The sequence below is a fragment of the Littorina saxatilis genome, linkage group LG3 (genome assembly GCF_037325665.1).
Source record: "Littorina saxatilis isolate snail1 linkage group LG3, US_GU_Lsax_2.0, whole genome shotgun sequence".
NCBI classification, from domain to species: Eukaryota; Metazoa; Mollusca; class Gastropoda; order Littorinimorpha; family Littorinidae; genus Littorina; species Littorina saxatilis.
In genome coordinates this window covers 58,091,251-58,102,130 of record NC_090247.1, presented here as the reverse complement: position 1 = coordinate 58,102,130, position 10,880 = coordinate 58,091,251, and positions in this window count along the sequence as shown.

Genomic DNA, 10,880 nt, shown 5'->3' with positions numbered 1-10,880 from the left:
GGGATATTTAAATGTCCCGAATAGCGATAAAGGTTTGAGGGACATGAACAACTAACAACGGGGGTAGTGATGGACTGTCACGTAGTCCTGTTCCTTACAAGCGAGGAAAGCGGAGCTACTTTTAGCTCAATTAAAATTGCCAGAAGTGCATGCTTTCGAAAGAAAAAGGCATTACATCCATCGTACACTGCATTTACTGAATTCAAAAACATGCACTACAACACAATACAATACAATACAATACGATACAATACGATACAATACGATACAATACAATACAATACAATACAATACAATACAATACAATACGACACGACACGACACGACACGACACGACACGATTCGATACAATACAATACAATACGATACAATACAATACAATACAATACACTACACGACACAATACGATACAATACGATACGATACAATACAATACAATACGATACAATACAATACAATACAATACAATACGACACGACACGACACGACACGACACAACACGACACGACACGACTTGACACGACACGACACAATTCGATACAATACAATACAATACGATACAATATGATACAATACAATACGACACGACACGACACGACACGACACGACACGACTTGACACGACACGACACGATTCGATACAATACAGGAACGGGGCCAGACGAGGAAGGAGTTGACTTACGAGACTACAAAGAGATCACATTTCAACATTGTTCCTCCGGATCTCCACACGCATGTTCCACCTGTGCCTCAGAGGATGCCGTTGTTACAATTAGTCAAGTTTTGACTTAATGTTTTAACACAGATGGGGAATCGAGACGAGGGTCGTGGTGTATGTGTGTCTGTGTGTGTTTGTGTAGAGCGATTTAGAGAAAACTACGAGACCGATCTTTATGGAACTTTACATGATAGTTCCTGAGTATGATATCACCAGACATTCTTTTTCTTTTTCATTCTGTGAATAAATGTCTTTGATAACGCCATATCCGGTCTTTTGTGAAAGTTAAGGCGGCACTGTCATTCCCTCATTTTTCGATTCAATTGATTGACATTTGGATCAAGCAATCTTCTGATTGCATTTCAGCTTGGAAGCTTAAACTCTAATGAGTTTGGTCATCAAAAATCTGAAAATTCTAATTGAAATTCAAATTTGAGTTATCGATCCAAATATGATTTTATCTTATTTTCTATAATTTCCTGATTCAAAAAAACATGATTAAGTATGGATTAAAAAACAAGCTTCGGAAGTGGAAAAGAATTATTTTTAAAAACGCTTTCCTGTGAAGCGCTATAAGCTACTGTGCTATACTGGCCTGTCACTTTATGTGCGTGCGACAGCGGCGGCCGCGGGGTATGACATCGACACAGGTATTGAATATGATTAAGTCAGTAAAAAAAAATGTGGTGCGGTCAATTAGATTCTGTGAGTTCAAAGGTTTGAATAAATGTGGTAATATCGCTTCGCGCGACTTGGTACATTTAGTCAAGTTTTGACTATATGTTTACGGGAAATCGAGACGAGGGTCATGGTGTATGAATGTGTGTGTGTGTGTGTGTGTGTGTGTGTGTGTGTGTGAATGTGTGTGTGTGTGTGTGTATGTATGTGTGTGTGTGTGTGTTTATGGATGTGTGTGTGTGTGTGTGTGTGTGTGTGTGTGAATAAAGCCATTCCGAGGAAAACTCCTCGACCGATCTTCATTAAACTCCACATGAGAGTTGCTGGGTACAATATATCCCCACGTGAACCTGTACTTAAACTAAACGGTCTGAAAATTGTGTTACCGCGTACTTATCGATGCACTCATTCGTTTCTTTTTTTCAGCGACGGTCACTTAGTTTGAGGTTGCAAAAGGGCCAAGTCTCCACAGATCGCAACAGTGCTGCTAGTAGTCTACACTTTGTGTTTGATGGTAGAATGGGATATACAGATTACAACACTCGTGGTTTTTTATATGGCTTGTATTTCAGTCAAGACCCAGCGGGAAAATCAATCGAGAGCCACTCGCCAGAGGCTCGTGTCTCCCGATGATATTCATCCGCTGGGTCTTGACTGAAATACAAGCCATATAAAAAAAAACACGAGTGTTGTAACCTATACATATTTAATAACAATTAAAGCCGATCTACAAAGCAGTAAGCTGGTGTCTGTTGTGTGGTGACGTGAAAAACCTCTACCCATGTGTTACCATCAAGGCCCACTGTCCCAAAACTAGGACGCTAACATTTTATGCTCAAAAACAAAATTTACTAATCTGATGTAGAGATTTTGGAGAGAAAAAATAACTAGGCGCACTGCTATTTCAGTACTGCCCTGAGAACGGATGATTTGTGAATAAGGGAAAAAAAGAGAAAGATATCTCAGTACCCTTGCGTAAGTTGACCGAATGTCACCCTTCAGCCTTGTATAGGATTAAATAAACACTGTTGAAGTGTCGAGTGCTCAGACAATTCTGTTTCATTGAGTGCCTGCCAAAAGTGTAAGACAAAGTTATTTACTCTTTACACCACGTTCACAGTTTGTCATTTCTGAGGAACTGATTTCTCAAAAGCTCCTGCCCTATCACTTCTTTTTGCTTTGAGCTAAGATAAGTACCTGTCTACTAATCACATTTCGTATCATGCGGTGGGACATTTTTTTATTTCCTTTCCGGCTCATTCAATACTCTTCTCGTTGAACGAGAGAGAGAGAGAGAGAGAGAGAGAGAGAGAGAGAGAGAGAGAGGTCTGAAGTCTGAATGTTTTAATGAGTAGGTGTGCATGCCGATGTGGCATGCATTCACCTACTTTTTGTTGTAATTACGTTTGCTTAAGCCATTGCACGATGTATAAAGAAGTAAACCGTGTTTTTATTGTGTCACTTTGTTGTGACCCGTTTTGTGGAGCGTTAATATTTTTACGTGAGATTCACGTGCTCCTTGTTCAGTTGTTGTGACCTGGTTTTCGTCGGAGTGTCACAAACTGCGTCGTTTAGTTCTAGAACACCGTGAGATTCACGTGCTCTTTTCCGTGTTTTGATTTTGAGGTGAGCCCTGCGAATCTGCGTTGCAAGTTTTAGAATAAGTGTGACTCACGTGTTTTTAGTTTTGAGTTTTGAGCATGCACGGAGTGCGTGATCGGTTACTGATTGGTTGTAAAATAGTAGTTTCACCCGATTCTGTCTTAGGAATGTTGTTGGTTGGTCAATCCGGTGACCTTTGACTTTTGAATAACTATTCCATGTTGGGTTTTTGTTTCCATAAATACCACTGCTTGACTCCTGTCTCGTCAGTCGATCTGAGGGTTTTAGGAAGCGTTTGGTTTTGATCTGTAAACGTATGAAGGTTAGCAAGTGAACCAACGGAGTGTTTCTTATGTTTTAACGTCAACGTAATGTTCTTGGAGACAGTTGTTTCTCTAGTGTGAATCGTTTGTGCCCTTCGTTTGAGAGGCAACACGTTTTTGGTACTGCTGGTCAACCCACACAGCGCATAAGGTAATTTTGTTGTTACTTGTTTGTGTCGTGTTTTGGTCGCCATTTTGTAATGACTTTGTGAGTTGTTTATGTATAACGTGAGTTGAAAGTCTGACTTGTTGTAGTGTTTCTTTATTGTGTGTTCAACTGTTCTAGTGTTGTGAACGTACAGCAATGTTTTGTAGACGCTAGAAAGTCGCTAATGTTCATAATGATAACTTGCGTTCATAGTTACGTTTTAGAAGGTGTAGTGTGGTGGTCCCAAGGAGCGGGATCACTACTAACGGCTAGCTAGAGTGTGTAGCGTGGTGGTCCCAAGGAGCGGGATCACTGCTTAAAGGCTAGATAGAATGTGTAGTGTGGTGACCCCAAGGAGCGGGATCACTGCTAAAAGCTTGTTAAGTAAGTTTTTGTAAGGTTTAAATCTGTGGTTAACGAAGTTCGAAGTGAAACGTTTTCTCCGACTTTTTCAGCCTTACGTTAAAAGAATTTAGGTAAAAGAGCTTGCGGTCTGTGGTGATCGTTTTGTAAACGGGCTTATTTCTTGTAACGTTATTGAGGGAAAGTGGATGAGTAAATATCTTGTTTGTGACTTTGATTAACGCAGGAACGTTGTCGTTAGACTTTTTTGGTATGACAGTTTGCTTTGTATTCCTGGCCTGATGAGTCAACATTTTGTATTTTTCTGAAAGTAGCCATTTCGGATTTAAACGTATGTATGCTAAGTTTCTTGAGTATTCTTAGTGCTTATGGTATTGTTGAACGTACGGAACGTAACTCTTTATTGTTGTTGAAGGACCGTCTAACCAACGAGTGTTTGGTATTTGTAACTTTCTTGTCTGTTTGTCTTCGCCTGTCTTGTGATTGTTTATTTTTCTTGTTTTTACTTCTCGTGTTTTGTTAATGCATTTAATACCTTTTGCCATGTCTAATAATTTGTTTTCTTTTCTCTTTTTCTTTCTGTTCATAAGTTTTTTACCGCAATACGTAGTACTGTACCTATATATATGCATTACTGATACCTAGTGTCAGATGTAAATTAATAAACCAGTACTTTTGCGCGTTATCGCTTGTAACCTGTGTTTGTCATTTCGTATGAACAATATGTAGTACCAGCCTCGCTCACGAAGGCGCGCACAGTAGGCCTTGGGCCCTTTTCATGGTGATGAGCACATCTCAAGCACCAGCATACAAATGCACATAGTAAACAAAAACAAGAACATCCTACTCATTATATATAATCCTATTCCAATAATTCCGATGTGCTTTTCACACACTTGCGCGTACATGGGTGTTTGTGTTTGCGTGTGATCCAATCGACGAGCGCGTGTATGCTTTGCAAGGGAGTATCGCCCTGTTTCGTTTACGGATTACGGATTACGAATGAAAAGCGCCTTCATGACAAATGTAGAAAAACGTAGCAATAGCGGCTTACTAGTGTTTGAAAACAGCATGGTTAATTAAACAATGATGGGATTCTAGTGTATTTTCGTGGAATATAATATTCTCTTAAATTAATGACCAAAGTCATCAAATAATTTTTAAATTGCCAGTTTCTGGGAAGAGACTGGGGAGATAATGGCCATAGAAAGAGTTTTAACTCAGCATATTTAGGGCATACTAAAACAAAGTGGACTTCATCTTCAACACTGCCACAACAAAATGGACAAGATAATCAGCGGAGGTTGCATTTAAATTAAAGCGAAATCGATTCACTTTCAGCGGAGATACTCCCAATCTAAGTCTAATCAGAAGATTTCTAGCTTTAATAAGTTTCAAATCACTTAAATAGTTGGATAATGTTAGGGTTGATTTGAAGGTTCTGTACATCGAGAAACGTTCACTTCCTTGTACATTTTCAAGCCAGGTTTGCTTATAGGATGAAATAAGTGTTTCTTTAAATGCTGTTAGGAACGCCCTCTCATCGCCAACACCTTGGTTTTCCCATACTTCATCAAAACCGTACATGTACATAGTGTAACAGAATGAGGAGGCCCATGTTTTCTTATTTTGTTCATGGAGATATTTCAGCATTTTATACGCCTTGCTCGGAAGGCGATGATGTGGCATCCTCAATATACGTAGCCAAAAACGAATGCATTTAACAAAGCTGTTTATAAACAAGGGGTACCTTCCCGTTTCTCCATAGACCATAGCATTTGGTGTTCTCTTACTCGTATTCAAAAAACGTTTAAGTGCGAATAAATGAACTATCTCTATAGGTGTATGGTCTGCTTCAACCCTCCAAACTTCGGCACCATATGACAGCATCGGTTGAATCTGTGCGTCGAAAAGCTTGAACAAAATAGCTGGAGATCAACGGTCTCGGCACACGTTCGCGATTTGATTAGCAAGAACCATCCCTACCCCTCCACAACAGCTTGCTTGCATACCCCCACACGCCCTCGCTCCTGCCACGCTCACCTCTGTTTAATTAGCGCCAATTTGAATTAATATATAAAAACACACGAGCCCTTTTCAAAGGAAACGGCTTGGCCACAGGTTGCTGTGCTTTGCGCGCGCGCTCATTTCGGAACGCGCGATATTATGGGCGACATTTCGGGCGCGATGTCGATGACTTGATTTCCATATATCGGATTTTCATCTCTCTCCGCGTGGGCTAATCGAGACCATCACGTTCTGTTATCGATTGATGTGCTTGATGATGCGTGCACTGTACTGAGAGATTAGCGTTGTTCTGTGTGTTTGTCTATGTGTTTGTGTGTCTGTGTGACTGTCTCTCCAAAATGTATTACACCATAACCCTAAACGAATAGCTCTCTCTCTCTCTCTCTCTCTCTCTCTCTCTCTCTCTCTCTCTCTCTCTCTCTCTCTCTCTCTCTCTCTCTCTCTCTCTCTCTCTCTCTCTCTCTCTCTCTCCACCTATAAATTAAAATCGAATCAGAGACACAATACAACGACGTGTGACATGAGTGCTTGGAAACAGCTCGAGCGTGTTAACAATTGGAAGTCCAGCTGTGAGTTTTATTTCAGCAAATCTATAAACTGACACGCGCCGCTGCGCGTGCTCTTCACTTGTGCTGTCACGCGTCCGCACTCACTGTTTGCGGAGTGTAGTCTATATAAGCGTGTATCTATATATATATATATAATATATATATATATATATATATATATATATATATATATATATAGATACACGCTTATATATATATATATATATATATGTGTGTGTGTGTGTGTGTGTGTGTGTGTGTGTGTGTGTGTGTGTGTGTGTGTGTGTGTGTGTGTGTTTGTTCGTCTGCAGCCATTGTTGTTTTTGTATAGATATGCATTTAAACATGTTCCCCTACTAGTCACGCGAGGGTAACGCCGACCAGTGGTTTATTGGTTTTAAATATTTGTAGTCTGCAGATTGGTTGGTTTTATGAGTGTATTAACTGTTGGATCAGTATTTTCCTTTGTGCGTACATACTATACCTTGCTTTTTATTATTTTTTGTTTACCTGTGACTTTCGTGTCGGTGTGTTTGTTTGTTCGTACTCATAAACTAGTTTGCTATGTTTTTGTTGTTATTAATGTTTTGTTCATTCGTCCTTTTACCCCTTTTATGAATGATGCAGAAATTGTTGTTTTACCTTGTCTATAAGGCTTTTATTAGCTAATGACAATAAAGTGTCAAAGCGAATAGTACTTGACGCGTGGTGGTAGTCGCCACACCTGTCTCGAACTGTCAACCTCTCGCGCAAACTGTGCGCATCCATCATCGTCAAAAGTAGAGAAGCTGCGACCATAATACTGTCTGGCTTTTGTTGGCCGGTCCCTCGCGATTAGGAAAGCATGAAAACTAGAAATGAATCATAACGTATCTTGCGCCGTGCACAGCTGCTTAGGGATATTACTACTTCGATCGATGTCTTTCTGTTTTGTTCTAAATTAGCTCCGTTTGGTGATTTTCTGCTGAATTTATTTCTCTCTCTGCATGTGTATTGTCTTTGGAGGTAAAACGGCTTTTTGTTCATTTCGACGCATTTAATCAAACGGGTTCGTCAGAGAGAGAGAGAGAGAGAGAGAGAGAGAGAGAGAGAGAGAGAGAGAGAGAGAGAGAGAGAGAGAGAGATATTAACGATTAACGATTAACGATTAACGATTAACGATTTTATTGCATTTAGGCAACATGCCCCTTGCAATGGGGGGAAAAAACGTGGCAAAAACAACGTCAAGGACAAACATAAATGTAATACTGGTGGACTATCTAGTCCATCAGAAAAAGTAATTGTGATATTATATAATATGTACATTACAATGACGGCCATAGCCGGTTAAATAGTGTAGTTAAGTTGTCGCCTTTTCTGCTATTGTTCAGGATTTGCAATCAGCTCTTGTCTAAGTTTTAAACAATCAAAAATAAATGATGCCAGCATTTCCTGATTTTCAATATTCATTAAGTTGACAAAATTTCTAGCTCTCAAACAATTATTGAATAGAATGTTTAAAGAAAACTGTTGTCTTATATTTGAATAGGCTTGGCAGGCGAAGATGAAATGAATTTCATCCTCCTCCGCCAGACCACACAAGGGACATAATTCCAATCGTCTATTTACATTGTATCTGTGCCTGTTGCAATATAAGTCGTTTATGCCAACTCTAAATCGGACCAGAACGTCTCTATAACGTCTAATATGCAAACTTGATAAGTAATGTTCATACTGTAAAATAGTTTTGAAGCTTCGATAGGTCACAAATCGTTCACTATCAAATAACTTTGCATGCCAGTCTTGTTGATAGCAATCGAGCAAACGCTGCTTAAGCATCTTCAAAAAGCCAGTTTTATTACCGACCTGCTGCTCAATCCAAGAATAGCCAAAACCCAGGCGAAACACATGGTTTTTAATGTCACTAGCCCAAGTCTTAATCCCTCTTTCCTCTAAACGTTTAAGATGATCGTAAATTGCTCTTGGAATTCTATGGGAAGGCATTTCTAATAGTTTTAGCCAGTATTTAATTGCTTTCATAAGGGAATTAATAAAAAGTGGGTGTCTGCCCAATTCACCATATATCATGGTATTAGGCGTTTTCTGACTCACTGATAAGAGTTTCTTGCATGCATACATTTGGACCCGTTCAATTTCCGCAATTTCTTTTACACCCCATATTTCGGACGCATACAAAAGAGCAGGCTGAACTTGGAGGTCGAACAAACGCAAAAATACTTTTATATCATTACATTCTATTCTCCATAATGCCCGTAAAATATCCATCACTTTTTTCTTTGCTCGTGCAGCGATTTGCTCCATTGCTGTACATATTGAAAGTTTAGTTGTCAGTGTAAAGCCTAAGTAAGTGTAAGAGTTAACCACTTCTAGTAGATCACCGTTTAAATACCATTTCTCACGCGCTGCTAGGTAGCCTCCCTTGCGGAATACCATCACTTTAGTCTTACTAAGGTTGACTGACAGTCCCAGTCTACCGGAGGAGAGAGAGAGAGAGAGAGAGAGAGAGAGAGAGAGAGAGAGAGAGATGCGTTGGATGACTCGAACACTGCCTAAACCAGTTTTGCAGTCTCATGTTAAGAGGCTGAATACGTCATGTCGAGTAACCAATGAAAGCCAACATAATCGTCATTATAAAAGGGACGATAACGAGGGCGTGTTGTTACAGACAGCAACCGAGCAGCTTTGTTCGTCATAAAGCCCAAGTTTGGTTTTGTCTACACGCAGCCCATCAGCATTGGAGGTGAGTGATTACTAGAAGAATACAGATTTGTTTTGTGCTTTTTTGTTACATCTTACATTTGCAACAAGAATACAAAGCGATATTAAGTTTAAAATTTTCTCAGGTATCTTAAATTGAAATGATAATTGTCAGAAAAAGTAAGTAATGTTTTGTTTAGTTTTTACATTTAGTCAAGTTTTGACTAAATGTTTTAACGACGGTGAATCGAGACGAGGGTCGTAATGTATGTATGTGTGTGTGTTTGTATACATCGATTCAGAGAAATCTACTGGACCGATCTTCATGAAATTTGACATGAAAGTTTCTGGGTATAATATCACCGGACATTTTTTTCCATTTTTTGGATAAATGTCTTTGATGACGTCATATCCGGCTTTTTGTAAAAGTTGAGGCCGCACTGTCACGCCCTAATTTTTTTATCAAATGGATTCAAATTTTAGTCAAGCAATCTTTGACAAAAGCCGGACTATGGTATTGCATTTTAGCTTTGAGGGGTAAAAATTGATTAATGAGTTTGGTCATTAAAAATCTGAAAATTGTAATTAACATTTTGTTTTTGGAAAACGTTCCAAAACTAATTTTATTTTATTTTCCATCATTTTTTGATTCCAAAAACATATAAATATGTTACATTTGGATTAAAAACCAGCTCTGAAAATTAAATATATGAAAATTATGATAAAAATTAAATGTCCCGAATCCCTTTAAAAACAACTTCTTCTTATTCCTTGTCGGTTCCTGCTTCCAAAAAGATATAGATATATATATGTGAATTAAAAACAAGCTCAGAAAGTTAAAAAGAACAGAGATACTGAAAAGCGTGCTATCCTGTTCAGCGCAACCACTACCGCGCTATTCTTGCTAGTCAATTTCACTGCCACGAGCGGTGGACTGACGATGCTACGAGTATACGGCCTTGGTGAGAGAATGCAGTGCGTTCAGTTTCATTCTGTGAGTACGACAGCTTGACTAAAATGAATGTTGTATTTTCTCCTTATGCGACTTGTTTTTACCTCAGTGCAGTTGCATGCAGGCTGCTTCAAACATCCTTTTACTGTTTCTTCTTTTCTTTTGTTTTCTTCTCCTATTTACAATTCAATTGTTCTACTTAATATCTGAAACCCAAAACTTACTAACACTGATCCACAAGTTGTCTTTCTAAAAATACTAACACTCATTTTCCCAATCAATATTATGTGATTGACAAAATGTCTTGTACAGTAAACCCTCCCACTAACGACCGTGAAAATGTCCAGAAAAATCGGTCGTAAAAAGGAGGGGTCTTCATTGGGAGTTTCAGAGGAATAATTTTTTCACAGGGGAGGCAGTTCAGTCTTTAGTTGTGTTCGTTATCCCATTTCTGTTCCCATTTGATGTGCACATGGGTTACCGTTAGTATGATGTATGTGCATACACCAGCGCGTGCGCGCACACACACACACACACACACACATACACACACACACACACACACACACACACACACACACGGCCTCATAGGTAAAACTTGGTCATTGGCCTCGGGTGAGAAGGTCAGTGTCTGTAAACTGGGTCAGCTATAGGCGGGAAGAGGACAGCCGTATAGGCCACTGAACTTTCACGCACTACTGACTACAGACTACCATCCCTGACACTTGATGCGTGACTAATGGGGTGCGGGTTCCACATGTGCTGGGTAATTACAAACTTTGACACTCACTGGTAAAAAAGGTCAAAGTCGTTATTGACCCTAT